Genomic DNA, 15,067 nt, shown 5'->3' with positions numbered 1-15,067 from the left:
GTAAGTCTCTCCAAGCCTCTCTGTATTCCTCCTGTTGGTCATTTCTTACAGAACAATAATATTCCATAACATTCATATACCATAATTTACCCAACCATTCTCCAATTGATGGACATCCATTCATCTTCCAGCTTCTAGCCACTACAAAAAGGGCTGCCACAAACATTTTGGCACATACAGGTCCCTTTCCCTTCTTTAGTATTTCCTTGGGATATAAACCCAGTAGTACTATGGCTGGGTCAAAGAGTATGCATATTTTGATAACTTTTTGGGCATAATTCCAGATTTGCTCTCCAGAATGGTTGGGTTCTTTCACAACTCCACCAACAATGCATCAGTGTCCCAGTTTTCACACAGCCCCTCTAACATTCATGATTATTTGTTCCTGTCATCTTAGCCAATTTGACAGGTGTGTAATGATATCTCAGAGTTGTCTTAATTTGCATTTCTCTGACCAATAGTGATTTGGAACACTTTCATATGAGTGGAAATAGTTTTAATTTCATCATCTAAAAATTGTCTGTTCATATCCTTTGACCATTTATAAATTGGAGAATGGCTTGATTTCTTATAAATTAAAGTCAATTCTCTGTATATTTTGGAAATGAGGCCTTTATCAGAACCTTTAACTGTAAAAATGTTTTCCCAATTTGTTACTTCCCTTCTAATCTTGTTTGCATTAGTTTTGTTTGTGCAGAAACTTTTTAATTTAGTGTAATCAAAATGTCATATTTTGTGATCAATAATGGTCTCTAGTTCTCCCTTGGACACAAACTCCTTCCTCCTCCACAAGTCTGAGAAGTAAACCATCCCATGTTCCTCCAATTTATTTATGATTTCGTTCTTTATGCCTAAATCTTGGACCCATTTTGATCTTATATTAGTATGTGGTGTTAAATGTGGGTCCATGCCTAGTTTCTGCCATACAAATGTCCAGTTTACCCAGCAGTTTTTGTCAAATAATGAATTCTTATGCCAAAATTTGGGATCTTTGGGTTTGTCAAACACTAGATTGCTATTTTTATTCACTATCTTGCCCTGTGAACCTAACCTATGCCGCTGATCAACTAGTCTATTTCTTAGCCAATACCAAATGGTTTTGGTGACTGTTGCTTTATAATACAGTTCTAGATCAGGTACAGCTAGACCACCTTCACTTAATTTTTTTTTTCATTACTTCCTTTGAAATTCTCGACCTTTTGTTGTTCCATATGAATTCTGTTGTTATTTTTTCTAGGTTATTAAAATAGTTTCTTGGAAGTCTGATTGGTATAGCACTAAATAAATAGATTAGTTTAGGGAGTATTGTCATCTTAATTATATTCGCTCGGCCTATCCAAGAGCACTGAATGTCTTTCCAATTATTTAAATCTGACTTTATTTTTGTGGTAAGTGTTTCGTAATTTTGCTCATATAATTCCCAACTCTCCTTTGGTAGATATATTCCCAAATATTTTATACTATCGACCGTTATTTTGAATGGAATTTCTCTTTGTATCTCTTGCTGTTGGATTGTGTTGGTAATGTATAAAAATGCTGAGGATTTATGTGGATTTATTTTGTATCCTGCAACTTTGCTAAAATTCTGAATTATTTCTAATAGCTTTTTAGCAGAGTCTTTGGGGTTCTCTAAGTATACCATCATGTCATCTGCAAAGAGTGATAGTTTGATTTCCTCATTTCCTACTCTAATTTCTTGAATCTCTTTCTCAGCTCTTATTGCCGAGGCTAGCGTTTCTACTACTATATTGAATAGTAATGGTGATAGTGGGCAACCTTGTTTCACTCCTGATCTTACAGGGAAAGGTTCTAGTTTATCGCCATTACATATGATGCTTACTGGAGGTTTTAAATATATGCTCCTTATTGTTTTAAGAAATAGTCCATTTAGTTGGAGGGGATGTGGGGAAATTGGGACACTAATACATTGCTGGTGGAGTTGTGAAAGAATCCAGCCATTCTGGAGAGCAATCTGGAATTATGCCCAAAAAGTTATCAAACTGTGCATACCCTTTGACCCAGCAGCGCTACTACTGGGATTATATCCCAAAGAAATACTAAAGAGCGGAAAGAAACATATATGTGCCAAAATGTTTGTGGCAGCTCTATTTGTTGTAGCTAGAAACTGGAAGATGGATGGATGTCCATCAGTTGGAAAATGGTTGGGTAAATTGTGGTATATGAAGGTTATGGAATATTATTGCTCGGTAAGAAATGACCAGCAGGAGGAATATAGAGAGGCCTGGAGAGACTTAAATCAACTGATGCTGAGTGAAATGAGCAGAACCAGAAGATCACTGTACACTTCAACAACAATACTGTATGAGGATGTATTCTGATGGAAGTGGAAATCTTCAACATAAAGAAGATCCAACTCACTTCCAGTTGATCAATGATGGACAGAGGTAGCTACACCCAGAGAAGAAACACTGGGAGGGGAATGTAAATTGTTAGCACTAATATCTGTCTGCCCAGGTTGCATGTACCTTCGGATTCTAATGTTTATTGTGCAACAAGAAAATGATATTCGCACACATGTATTGTACCTAGACTATATTGTAACACATGTAAAATGTATGGTATTGCCTGTCGTCGGGGGGAGGGAATAGAGGGAGGGGGGGTAATTTGGAAAAATGAATACAAGGGATAATATTATAAAATATATATATATAATAAAAAATATATATATATAAAAAATAAAAAAAAAAGTTAAAAAAATAAAAAAAAAGAAATAGTCCATTTATTCCTATACTCTCAAGCGTTTTTAGTAGGAATGGATGTTGGATTTTATCAAATGCTTTTTCTGCATCTATTGAGATGATCATATGGTTTTTGTTAATTTGGTTATTGATATGGTTGATTATGCTAATAGTTTTCCTAATATTGAACCAGCCCTGCATTCCTGGTATAAATCCCACTTGGTCATAGTGTATTATCCTGGGGATGATTTTCTGAAGTCTATTTGCTAATATCTTATTTAAGATTTTAGCATCAATATTCATTAAGGAAATTGGTCTATAGTTTTCTTTCTCAGTTTTCAGCCTACCTGGTTTAGGTATCAGTAAGTACCATGTCTGTGTCATAGAAGGAATTTGGTAGGACTCCTTCAATCCCTATTTTTTCAAATAGTTTACATAGCATTGGAGTTAGTTGTTCTTTAAATGTTTGGTAGAATTCACATGTAAATCCATCTGGTCCTGGGGACTTTTTCTTAGGAAGTTGGTTAATAGCTTGTTCTATTTCTTTTTCTGAGATGGAACTATTTAGACTACTTACTTCTTCCTCTATTAATCTGGGCAAGCTATATTTTTGAAGGTATTCTTCCATTTCATTTAAGTTATTGAATTTATCGGCATAAAGTTGAGCAAAGTAGCTCCTAACTATTGTTCTAATTTCCTCTTCATTAGTGGTGAGTTCACCCTTTTCATTTTCAAGACTAACAATTTGCTTTTTCTCTTTCCTTTTTTTAATCAGGTTTACTAAGGGTTTGTCTATTTTGTTGGTTTTTTTCATAGAACCAACTCTTAGTTTTATTAATTAATTCAATAGTTTTTTTTACTTTCAATTTTATTAATCTCACCTTTTATTTTTTGAATTTCAAGTTTTGTGTTTGTCTGGGTTTTTTTAATTTGTTCCTTTTTTAGCAATTTTAGTTGTAAGCCCAATTCATTGGCCCTCTCTTTCTCTATTTTATGCAAGTAGGCCTGTAGAGATATAAAACTTCCCCTTATTACTGCTTTGGCTGTATCCCACACATTTTGGTATGATGTCTCATTATTGTCATTTTCTTGGGTGAAGTTATTAATTATGTCTATGATTTGCTGTTTTACCCAATCATTCTTTAGTATAAGATTATTTAGTTTCCAATTATTTTTTGGTCTATTTTCCGCTGGCTTTTTATTAAATGTAATTTTGATTGCATTGTGGTCTGAAAAGGATGCATTTACTATTTCTGCCTTACTGCATTTGATTTTGAGGTTTTTATGCCCTAGTATATGATTGATTTTTGTATAGGTTCCATGAACTGCTGAGAAGAAAGTATACTCCTTTCTGTCTCCATTTAGCTTTCGTCAAAGATCTATCATATCAAACTTTTCTAGTATTCTATTTACCTCTTTGACTTCTTTCTTATTTATTTTGTGGTTTGATTTATCTAATTCTGAGAGTGCAAGGTTGAGATCTCCCACTATTATAGTTTTGCTATCTATTTCTTCTTGCAGCTCTCTTGATTTCTCTTTTAAGAATTTAGATGCTGCACCACTTGGTGCATATATGTTTAATATTGATACTGCTTCATTATTGATGCTACCCTTTAGCAGGATATAATGCCCTTCCTTATCTCTTTTAATTAGATCAATTTTTGTTTTTGCTTGATCTGAGATGAGGATGGCTACTCCTGCTTTTTTGGTTTTGCCTGAAGCATAATAGATTCTGCTCCACCCTTTTACTTTTAGTTTGAATGTATCACCCTGTTTCAGGTGTGTTTCCTGTAAACAACATATAGTAAGATTCTGACTTTTAATCCAGTCTGCTAACTGCTTCCTCTTTATGAGGCAGTTTGCCCCATTCACATTTATGGTTAGAATAACTAATTCTATATTGCTTGCCATCCTATTAACCCCTGCTTATGCTTTTCTCCTTTCCTTCCCTGTTACCCCCCTACCCAGTATTAAACTTGTGAACACCATTTGCTTTTCACAGCCCTCCCTTTTTAGGATCCTTCCCCCACCTTAAAATTCCTCCCCTTATTTTACCCCTTTTCCTCGAAATTTCTGTATTCCCTTCCCCTTAGCTTACTCCTTCCCTTTCACTTTTCAATGAAGTGGAAGAAGTTTCACCATAAATCGAATATGTCTATTGATACACACTATGTTCATCTCCCTCCTTTCTCTCAGATATAATAGGTTACCTTTGCCTCTTCATGAAATGTAGTACCACCACTTTACACTTTTTTATGATACAATTTCCTTTCCACCTCTAGTTTCTAGGACAAATTATACATGTGCTCTTTACATATTTTTTTGGCAGAAGTATAGTTCTCAAGATTTCTTTTTACCTTTTTAGAAATCTCTTGAGTTCTGTATTTGAAGATCAAACCTTTTATGTAGGTCTGGTTTTTTTCATCAAGAATAGATGGAATTCATTTATTTCGTTAAATGTTCATCTTCTTCCCTGGAAAACGATGCTCATTCTTGCTTGGTAAGTTATTCTTGGCTGCATACCAAGTTCCTTAGCCTTTCGGAATATCATATTCCAGGCCCTTCATTCTTTTAATGTAGATGCTGCTAGATCCTGGGTTATCCTTATTGTGGCTCCTCCATATCTGAATTGATTTTTTCTAGCAGCTTCCAATATTTTTTCCTTTGTCTGATGGGGACTTGGCCACTATATTTCTTGGCGTTTTGATTTTAGGGTCCCTTTCAGTAGGTGACCGATGAATTTTTTCAATGTCTATTTTACCCTCTGTTTCCAAAATGTCTGGGCAGTTCTCTTTGATAATTTCCTCGAAAATAGTGTCCAAGCTCTTTTTTTTCCTCACATTTTTCAGGGAGTCCAATTATTCTCAAATTGTCTCTCCTGGATCTGTTTTCTAGGTCTCTTGTCTTTCTAATAAGGTACTTGACATTCTTTTCAATTGTTTCATTTCTCTGGTTTTGCTTGACTACCTCTTGGTTTCTCCTTGAGTCATTCATTTCTACTTGTTCGAGTCTAATTTTCAATGATGTATTTTCTTCACTCACTTTTTAAATATCTTTTTGTAATTGTCCAATTGTGTTTTTATCTTCTATGGAATTTTTTTCCATTTTATCCATTTTATTTTTTAGAGAGCTGATTTCTTTATCCAGCTCACTAATCCTGTTTTCCTTGGAATTGCTTGCCTTTTCTAATTCACTGATTTTATTTCTCAATGATTTGTTTTCTTTATCCACTCTGTCTTTAAATGCGTTGAATGACTTCTCCAGGCTCTCTTGCCAAGCTTCCCTTTCCTTTTCCCATTTCTCTTCTAGCTCTCTTGTGAGAGCCTTTTTGATATCTTCTATGAGATTCTTTTGTATTGAGGAGCAGATCATATCCCCCTTAGGGGATTCCTCTGGGGACAGTCTGTTTTTAGTCTCCTCAGTATTTGAAATCTGCTCTCTCTCCACACAGAAGCTGTCGATGGTTAGAGCCCTTTTGAATTTTTTGTTCATTTTGTCAAGAGCGGAATGGAAGAAAACAAACTGACGAGAGAAAGGAATTATTTCTACAAAAATATTTATAGAGCCTCTTTTGTGGTGCCTAAAAAGTAGAAATTGAAGGGATACCTATCAACTGGAGAATAAAGAAATAAACTGTGATATTGTGATGGAATGTCATTGTGCTATAAGAAACAAGTAGGTGGGTTTCAGAAAAATCTGCAAAGACTTACATGAACTGATGCAAAAGAAAATGATCAGACAGGAGAATATTGTACAAAGTAAGTAATATTGTATGATGAAAAACTGTAAATGACTTGGCTATTCTCAGCAATACTATGATCTAATACAATCACAGAGAACTAATGGTAAAGCATATTCTTCATCTCCAAAAAAAGAGATGATATTGTCTGAATATAAACCGAAGTATGCCTTTTTTCCTTTTCTTCTTTTCATTTAAGTCTTCTTATACAAAATGTCTAATCTAGAAATATTTTACATGATTGAACATATCTGATTGCTTAACATCACAGGGCAGAGGGAAGGAGGGAAGGAAAAGATAGAATTTGAAACTCAAAACTTAAAAAATATCCAAATATTTTAAAAAATTAATGTTTAATTAGGGGAAAATAAACTATTATATTTAAAATATTTCTTTTGTTGTCATTAGCTTTTATATTCAGACTCATCTCCTTAACTTCAGTGCTTCTGAAAACAGTTTATAGGATCATGTTAAATTGTATTCATCTTCTGTGGCTTTGCTTCCATTTTCTTTAAATTCTTGTAAAAATCTAAATTTGATTATGAGTTTTATATGTATCCACATTGACCTTTTCTACCAGATCTCATTTTCCCCACTCACCAGAATTCCTTCTTTTTTATCTTCAGAATTTTTTTAGTGAGTATATTTTCTGTAACGAATGTATTTTTAATTCTTTATCTTGGGTATCTATAGATTATTTTCCAGATATTCTATACATTGTATAGCTATATTGAATAGAATTTATTTTATTATTTTTTCTTTGTTTTTATTAGTTCCCTAAAATACTGATGATTTTATGTATTTATTTCATAGCTTGATATTTTGGTAAAGCAATTATTAATTGTCTCAGTTATTATCTCCATTAATTTTTTGGAATTTTCTAGGTACATCACCATGTCATCTCTATATAATTTAATTATATTCATGCTTTTAATTTTATCTTATAATTGTCATATAATTTTAGAATTATGCCAAATAGTAGTATATGAAATGATCCCGTTCTTATTTCATCCCTGCTTGTACTAGAAAAGCTTCTAAAGCTTTTTCATCATAAATGATGCTCATTCTTAGTCACATATATATACATATGCATATTTATATAAAACTTGATCTTAGTAAATTATTTTCTGCATACATTGCTATAGTTTCCTTGTGAAGAATACCATTAGTATTTGCTTTAATATTAATTAATGAGATTGTTCTGTAGTTCTCTTTCTCTGTCATGTCTCTCCCTGATTTATGTGTTAGGATCATATTTCACTTGGAAAAGAAATTTAATAGATGGCTCATTTCCTCATTTTTCAGAGTAATTGTTATAGTATAGGTATTCACTACATTTAAAATGCTTATTAGGATTTGTTTGTAAAATCATTTGCTCTATACAACATTTTTATTTGAAAGATGAAAAATGGAAATCTAGGAAGGTTATGTAACTTGTCCCAGATCAGAAACTAGTTATCTACAAAGTTAGTACTTGAGCTTGTCCACTATTACTATGAAATAACTGTCTTCTACTGAAGAGAGAGAAGCAGAGATTATAAAGACAGGAGATTTCAACAGCTAAAGTTTCTTTGGATGTAGGAAATAGGACTGGAATTTCACAACTCAGTGTAAAATTTCCAAAGATTCAATTCACTTAATATAAGCAAATCACTCAACCTCTACAAGCATCATTTTTCTTTATCTATTGAACTGGAAGATAACCTATCACAAAGGGCTTTTTTATCCCTTGAAATTTATGAACTATATAAAGTCTTTACCCAGATTTTAACCTTATTCCAGCATGTAATTCTGGCTAATCCTTCATTTAGCATTTTACTTTCAATTCAACTTGTTCTTAGTCTGTGTTGCACCACGTTGACTATGTTCATCCAGTCACTTCTTGCCTCTCGACCTTTTCTGATAACCAACCTCCTTCATTTAGAAATAGCTCAATGATTCTCACATCATCTCTGGTATAAACAGATCATATGCCTTACTCCAGTGTACTTAATTTTGCTCTCTTTTGCACAAAAAAATCCCAAAATCTATAGTACTTATAGAACTCAAATAAGATATTTGCCCTTCCCTCCTTCCCATACAATGGGGCTTTCAAAAGATGATTTCTAAGCTACATTTTAAAATTTGAGAATTTATTTGTTTAGAATCAATAGAATTTTTTCAGCATAGATACACTAGATTTAATTTCTGTAAATCTGAGTTCAAATTTTGGCTTTGCTGTTATGGGCTCCGGGATCTGTTTCACTTAATTTCTCTGAGGCTGAGATTGCCATCTCAGTTATTTAGACCTGCACTACTTATCTTAAAGAATTGTTGTAAGAAAAGGATAAATATGACTTTTTTTCTTATGGCCTCCCCCAAAGGGACAGATGAAAATGTGTACCTCTAGCACTCCTGTCATATATGGGTTACCATCTACTTTTACTAAGTCCAACAATAATACATATTCAGAATAGCAGCTCCAATTCTAAATAGGGCCTGTTTTATTCCCTCTCATCTGACTTCCTTCAACTGGATTAGGATGCAGATTAGTAGAGTCTTGCCTATGTGGGCAAGAAGAACAAGAAAAATCTAATGTTCTTAGTGTTCAGAAGGGGAGAAAGATAAAATTACATTGAATATAGATAAATTACAGGATCTTTGAAAATAGTCTTGGATTGAGATTTGAATGCTACATGTTGATTCAGTTAATCTGGGAACATTGGTATCCTCCTTTTATCCCTGGAAAGTGTCTATGCTTACAGAGAATGCCTGCTCTAAGCATGAACCAGTATATAGTGAGTGTAGACATAGCTAGCTTATTGAATCTGATCCTAGACAAGACCAAACTATGCTCACATTGCATCCAGTCATTCAATCAAATGTCTCCTGTGAATTCAACAATATTGTGGGATGGATAAATAAGGGATAAATAAATGAGGCATATGAAGAAATCTTGGTTCTCATAATCATTATGCCAAAAATAAGCTCAGTAACCCTGTGCTCAGAAAAGATATTATATTTCAGAGCAAACATGGGAACAATAGTCTCTGCCTCAGAAGTCTAACCCTTCAGCTTCCATTTCTCAAAATAAATATAACAGATATTTACAAAACAAAACTTCTCTCCAAAATATTTTGTGGTTTCTTTTCAGATTTCAGATTTCTGATTGAGTCCTGTGCTCCAATAATATTAATGAAGTTGACACTCCTGCAGTTGGCAAAGATTGCTTGTTTTACAAGGATAGTGTTTACAAGTGTTTGAGGTCACATTTGAATTCAAGTCCTCCTGACTTCAGGAAACAGTGAAACAGATCCTAGAAACAATAATCGCAAAGTCAGAATTTGAACTCAGACCTTCAGAAACCAAATCCAGTGTTATCTTCACCATAGCACAAGTATTTTGAAAGTTTTCCATTAGTTCTAAACAAATATTCTCAAATTTTAAAATGTAGCTTAGAACTTTTATCTTCTGAAAACCCCATTGTATGGGAGGGTGTGAGGAGGGAAGGGCAAAACATGAGGTAGAAATAGGAACAGCTTCCTATCTGACTTCCATAAAATACTATAGACTTTAGGATGTCCTTGTGCAAAAGAGAACAAAATTAAATACAGAAGGAGTTAAAAACAATGAAATGATTATCTTGTTTTATTTAATATATCTTTATATTTACCAGAATTTCACAGTTTTTTTTAAAATCCCCCTTCTTATTCTTCTTTGTATATCAAGATATTGGTGTTTGCTGGTAATTCTAATATTCATGATAAAAAAAGAAAAGTTTTTTCTTTAAAAAGAAGAATTAAAAAGTGCTGAATTTGCAAATCATAGGATATGACTCTTTTTCAGCTTCTTTTATCAGTTATTTGCGTGACCTTGAGAATAACATCTAACTTCTGAGCCTCAATTTCCTCATTTAAAGAATGAGTTAGACTACATGGACCCCTTCCAGCTCCATTTCATCTATGAGCTTGCTTTCCTGCCTAATGCATCCAGTTTTACTGAGCATCATTGAGATGATGCATTATTATTGTTTATCTATTTTGTTTGACCACATTGTTCTCCTATTTTTTTTCATTCTGACCTTTCCTCAGATTCTGTTGCCTCCCTCTTCAGGGTTACTGTGAAAGGGCAAAGGGTTTTACATGAATACAGAAACAGAGTGGGGATTGTGTGAAAATGAGGGTGGAAAACGCAAACGGCAGTGGGTGAGATGTTCACCCTGGATATGAAATCAACCTATTAGCAGTATGTACTGAATACCCACTGTGTTCAAGGTTCTGCTTGAGGAGGTGTGGGAGAGTGCTGAAGAAATAGGATTCATGGTCTCTGACCTCAAGAAACTTAACCTCTCTGATCAACTGCCCAATGAAATATTTTCTCATTTATTGAAGCAAGGCAGACTTTTAAAAATTGGTAGAAAGAAGGACTATCCATGTTTTATGGTCGATCTTGTGCTGGACAATTGCTTTAGCTTTATAGAAAAGAAAATCACTCAAGTGAAGACAAATTGTGAATTCTAATGTTTAGAGTATACAAGATAAAATATGCCTATCAATAAATAAGGGCTTCTAAGATGCTGTGAAACGAAGTCTAGGAATAGCTGCATTTTAAAATATAGTCAAAAGCCAGTATTTAGAGAGACTACCCAGCCTGGTTCAGACTGAGCCAATATTATAGGCTCAGTTGCAAAAATTTATCAAATAGATTTGAGGTAGAGTCACCTACAATTTCAAGCAGGCAGTTTGGATACCTGCCCACTTTGAGTTGGCTCATTCACTCCAACCTGTTCTGATTTAGCAAATATAGGTTCTCAGAAAGATTAAAATCGCTTGGTTATACTTAGATTCTCTCAGTGGTAACTCTTCTGTGGAGAAATATTTTTATCTACTCACCATTTTAGCCCTTAAGCTTTCAACAGTGTGTTTCTATTTAAACAAAACCAGTTAATGGCATTAGTCAAAAAGTGTTTACTAAGTACCAGGAACTGTGGGGGAAAAAATTGGAAAATACAAATGTAAACAAAAGGGAAGAAAACACCTGTCCCCAAAGAGCTTACATTCAGATGGGAGAAGATAACACATAAAAAGAAGGTGAAAAGAGAGAAGTCAGAAAAATTGTAGTCTGATGGCAAATGAAGCAATAACTGGCTTAGGCACTTTTCCCCACAAAAGAAAACCTTGAGAAGAGCCATTTAATCAGAGGAAGGAGAAACAGAGAGAAAAAAAGAGAGAGTCAGAGAGATAGAATCAAAGACAGAGACAGAAAAAAAGAGAGGGGGGAGAAGGAGAGAAGCCAAAGATACCTCTAAGAGGTAATTCTAATTCTAGGACTGAATAAATTACAGGATGAAAAGTTCTTTGGGACAGGACAGAGGAGTCCTCAGTACTGCCTGATGAGAAATAAGCCACTAAATAATACACTTTTATATCTTAAACATAATCACATATTTAAAATGTGGTTAAAATAATTAATAACATTTTAGAATTAAGAAAAATTCAGGGAAAATAAATATATGACAATCCATTCATAAGCCTGGATCAGACTTTTATTAATTTACACAATATGGGGGGAGGAGGGAGAAGGAATCTATTAATTTGGAACATGAGAAAAGGAAATCCATGCACTTAAGTAATCACAACTCTGGAATTTCAAATGTCATTGTCCTCTTCTTCTCAAGAACTATCCATAAAGAACCTTCATGAAATTAGCTCTATGTTGAAAAGGTGTTGAACTGAATTGATTCTTATAGTGTTTGGGCCTTAAAATATACAGTGTTCCTGATTAAAGGTTGAACCCACATTTAGATTTTTGGAACATCTTATATTTCAGCCATACTAGTAAATGACTTCTCTCATTCTCAGCTTTCAAAACTTCCTCTACTCAGCTGGATTTAATTCACCACAACAACTAGAGTATCCATCACTTCTAACTTCAAGCTTAGCTGAAAGTAAGAAAATACATCTTTTCTCTTTCCTTTCAGAATCTTTTTCCTCTCTGCAAATGATCCCACCCACCTAAGCTAATGTTTAGTACCCAAATTTTACTCTTTTATCTAAAATCACAGAGACAGAATTGCGTTTGTTCATAATTATAGAATAGTTTGGTGCTCATGCAAGTTCGATGTGCTACAGCTTGTCATATTAAAAATGAGCAACAGCTGTCTCAGAATTCTGAGTATCTGGTTCTCTTAGGACTCTGAGCAGACATATGATCCAGACAAGTAAACTGCCAAAGCAGACTTAGGTCAGCAACAAAATATTTTCAATGAAAGGTCACATTACCTTAAAGGGACAATATCTTACAACTAGGTAAACATGACGAGGTGTTATTTGATACATAAAATTCTTAATTATATATGCCTTAAGAGATAAGATCAGGCTATACTTTATTTCCCTCCTCTCCCCCCAAAAGAAAAGGTTCCATGCACAGATAGGAGAAATGCCTACTGTGTTGTACTACTACAGATGAAAAAAAAATTAAAAAACTGTCCCTAGCTTAAAAGAGATTAAAAGAAAAACACCAGTTAATTTGTTACAGTATTCATAAAGCCAGAGAAATTGTTTTGTGGATCAGGAAGGCAGTGATCTAAATTCATAGTCTCCTTACCAGCTGCTTCACCACCTATATCAGAAACAATGCCCAGAGGAACTTTCCATCTTGCTTCTCTCATTAGGGTCACCCTCTCCTAGGATGCTTTCAGAAAAAAACCTAAGACATGATATCCTTCAATTCCTCCTTACTAGCTACCTCCTTCATGACTTCTTAACTAACTGTCATTAGCAACCTCATATCCTTTTCCCACACACACTTCTTTGTTATCAAGGTCTAGAACCATGAACCTTGATTGTTCCTGGAAGAGAAGTAATCAGTTTATTCTCTGACATCTCCACTCACCATCCCTTTAATTTTCTGGACCAAAATGCCTCTCCCTCTTCACTACTTACCACTTACTTACATTATTGTTCATCCCTATATACTGAAAGCTTATTGAAGACAGGACCTGTTTCTGTTTTTGCATTTGAATCTCCAGAATATAATACAGTATTTATAGATGGCAAATGTTTTGATTTATTTATTTCATAACCCAGAAAATAGGCACCAATTTTCCTCTTTCTCTGAGGATACCCATAGCCAACTTATAAAGGCAGGATTAACCTAATATCTTGGACCAGAGTTTCTATACTGGCCTTTACATGGCACAGGGGACTGTGCTCACAAAAAAGAGTAAGTGACAACAAAGCAAGTGATCTCTATGAGGGAAAGCGGTACAGCTTTGAGATGTATGGTTACCCAGGGGATTTGCACTGACTAGCATACTTCTGTTACTCTATATTCTATTGTCCCTAGTAATAGTTGAATGCACTGGGCTATACTGTACTGAAAATTGCTACAAATCGTAAGGCACAATATGTAGAGAAGGATTAAGAAATGATGACTGGTTGTTACAAGTCCAATGGCAGGTGTATCCTTGCCATGAGCACTTGACTCAGAGATCAATATAGAAACATAGGATTATCCAGACTTCCAGTATCAAAATAACAAAGGCATAGTATTAGATGGCAATAAGGAAAATAAAAACAGTTCTAAGGTGGTGAGGTGGAATTGTGGAAGTAAGAGAAAAGAAGATGTTAAATACCAAACATTTAACAAAATTGTAAATGAAGGAGAAAAAACTAATCGAAGCATGAAAATGATTTGCAATATGTAGTTTAGACCTGAGTGATGTAGGAAATTTCTGTAAATGCAATGTAGTAAACAAATAGGCTTCACAGAGAGGCCATTTCCATTGCAATTATCTGAATCTTCTTAAGGATACCTCAAGTTAATTCAGCTGATAAAGGACTCTTACTTGAGTTGTACCATCAGAGCATCAAGTGATGAGAAAATAATCAACAATATGAACCTAGAATCCTCTGAACCAATCAAGTCTTGAGAAATGCCTTCAATACCTTTTAAGGAAAAACTAGCCTCACTTGCAGGAGAAGAGGATTTAGGATATTACTGCTAACAGAGTTGAATTGAATTTGTTATTATTAATAAAGGCAGAAATAATGATCTCCATACTAAAGCTTGGAAATATATTCTGAACCCTTGTAACCTCTGAGGAAAAAAATTTCTCAATCGTACCATACAAGAAAATACTAATATTGCCTTTCTGTCGTGTCCAAAACCAGATATTGCAGCCAGTTGTATCTAGAATATTATGAATTAGAACTGGAAAGGACCTTAGAGATCATATAATCCAACTTTATCATTTTAGAGATGAATACCCTGAGACCAAAAGAGGTTAAATGACTTCACTGACATAGTTAAGTGCTAAAAATGGGATTCATATCCAAGACTTCTGTTATGGGGTAATGAAAAGTATTTATTAAACACTATGCTAAATTCTAAGGATATAAATACAAAACTAAGATAGCCCTAATCTTCAAGGAGTTTATATTCAAATGGTGGAAACAATGCATATAGAAAAGTAGTGATCAAGAAAGGGAGTTTGATGAGTAGAATAATAAAACTGTTAACAAACCTATTTTAAAGGCAGTGGTAGTAATGAGATATTTGCAGTTCTGAGAGAGATAGAGAGAAATGAGGGATGAGAGATAGGGATCAGGTACCTTCCAAATAGAGGGTAAAAAATAGCCAAAGTGAA

General features: G+C 34.1%; 1 pseudogene; it reads left to right on the top strand.

Moving 5' to 3' along the window:
* Window positions 1–15,067, top strand: part of LOC141540701 (peroxisomal biogenesis factor 19-like) — a 143,725-nt pseudogene that overhangs the window by 115,556 nt on the left and 13,102 nt on the right.

This window comes from Sminthopsis crassicaudata, chromosome 4 (genome assembly GCF_048593235.1).
Source record: "Sminthopsis crassicaudata isolate SCR6 chromosome 4, ASM4859323v1, whole genome shotgun sequence".
Lineage (NCBI taxonomy): Eukaryota > Metazoa > Chordata > Mammalia > Dasyuromorphia > Dasyuridae > Sminthopsis > Sminthopsis crassicaudata.
The sequence above is the reverse complement of the archived record's forward strand: the minus strand, read 5'-3'. Positions and strand labels throughout refer to the sequence as shown.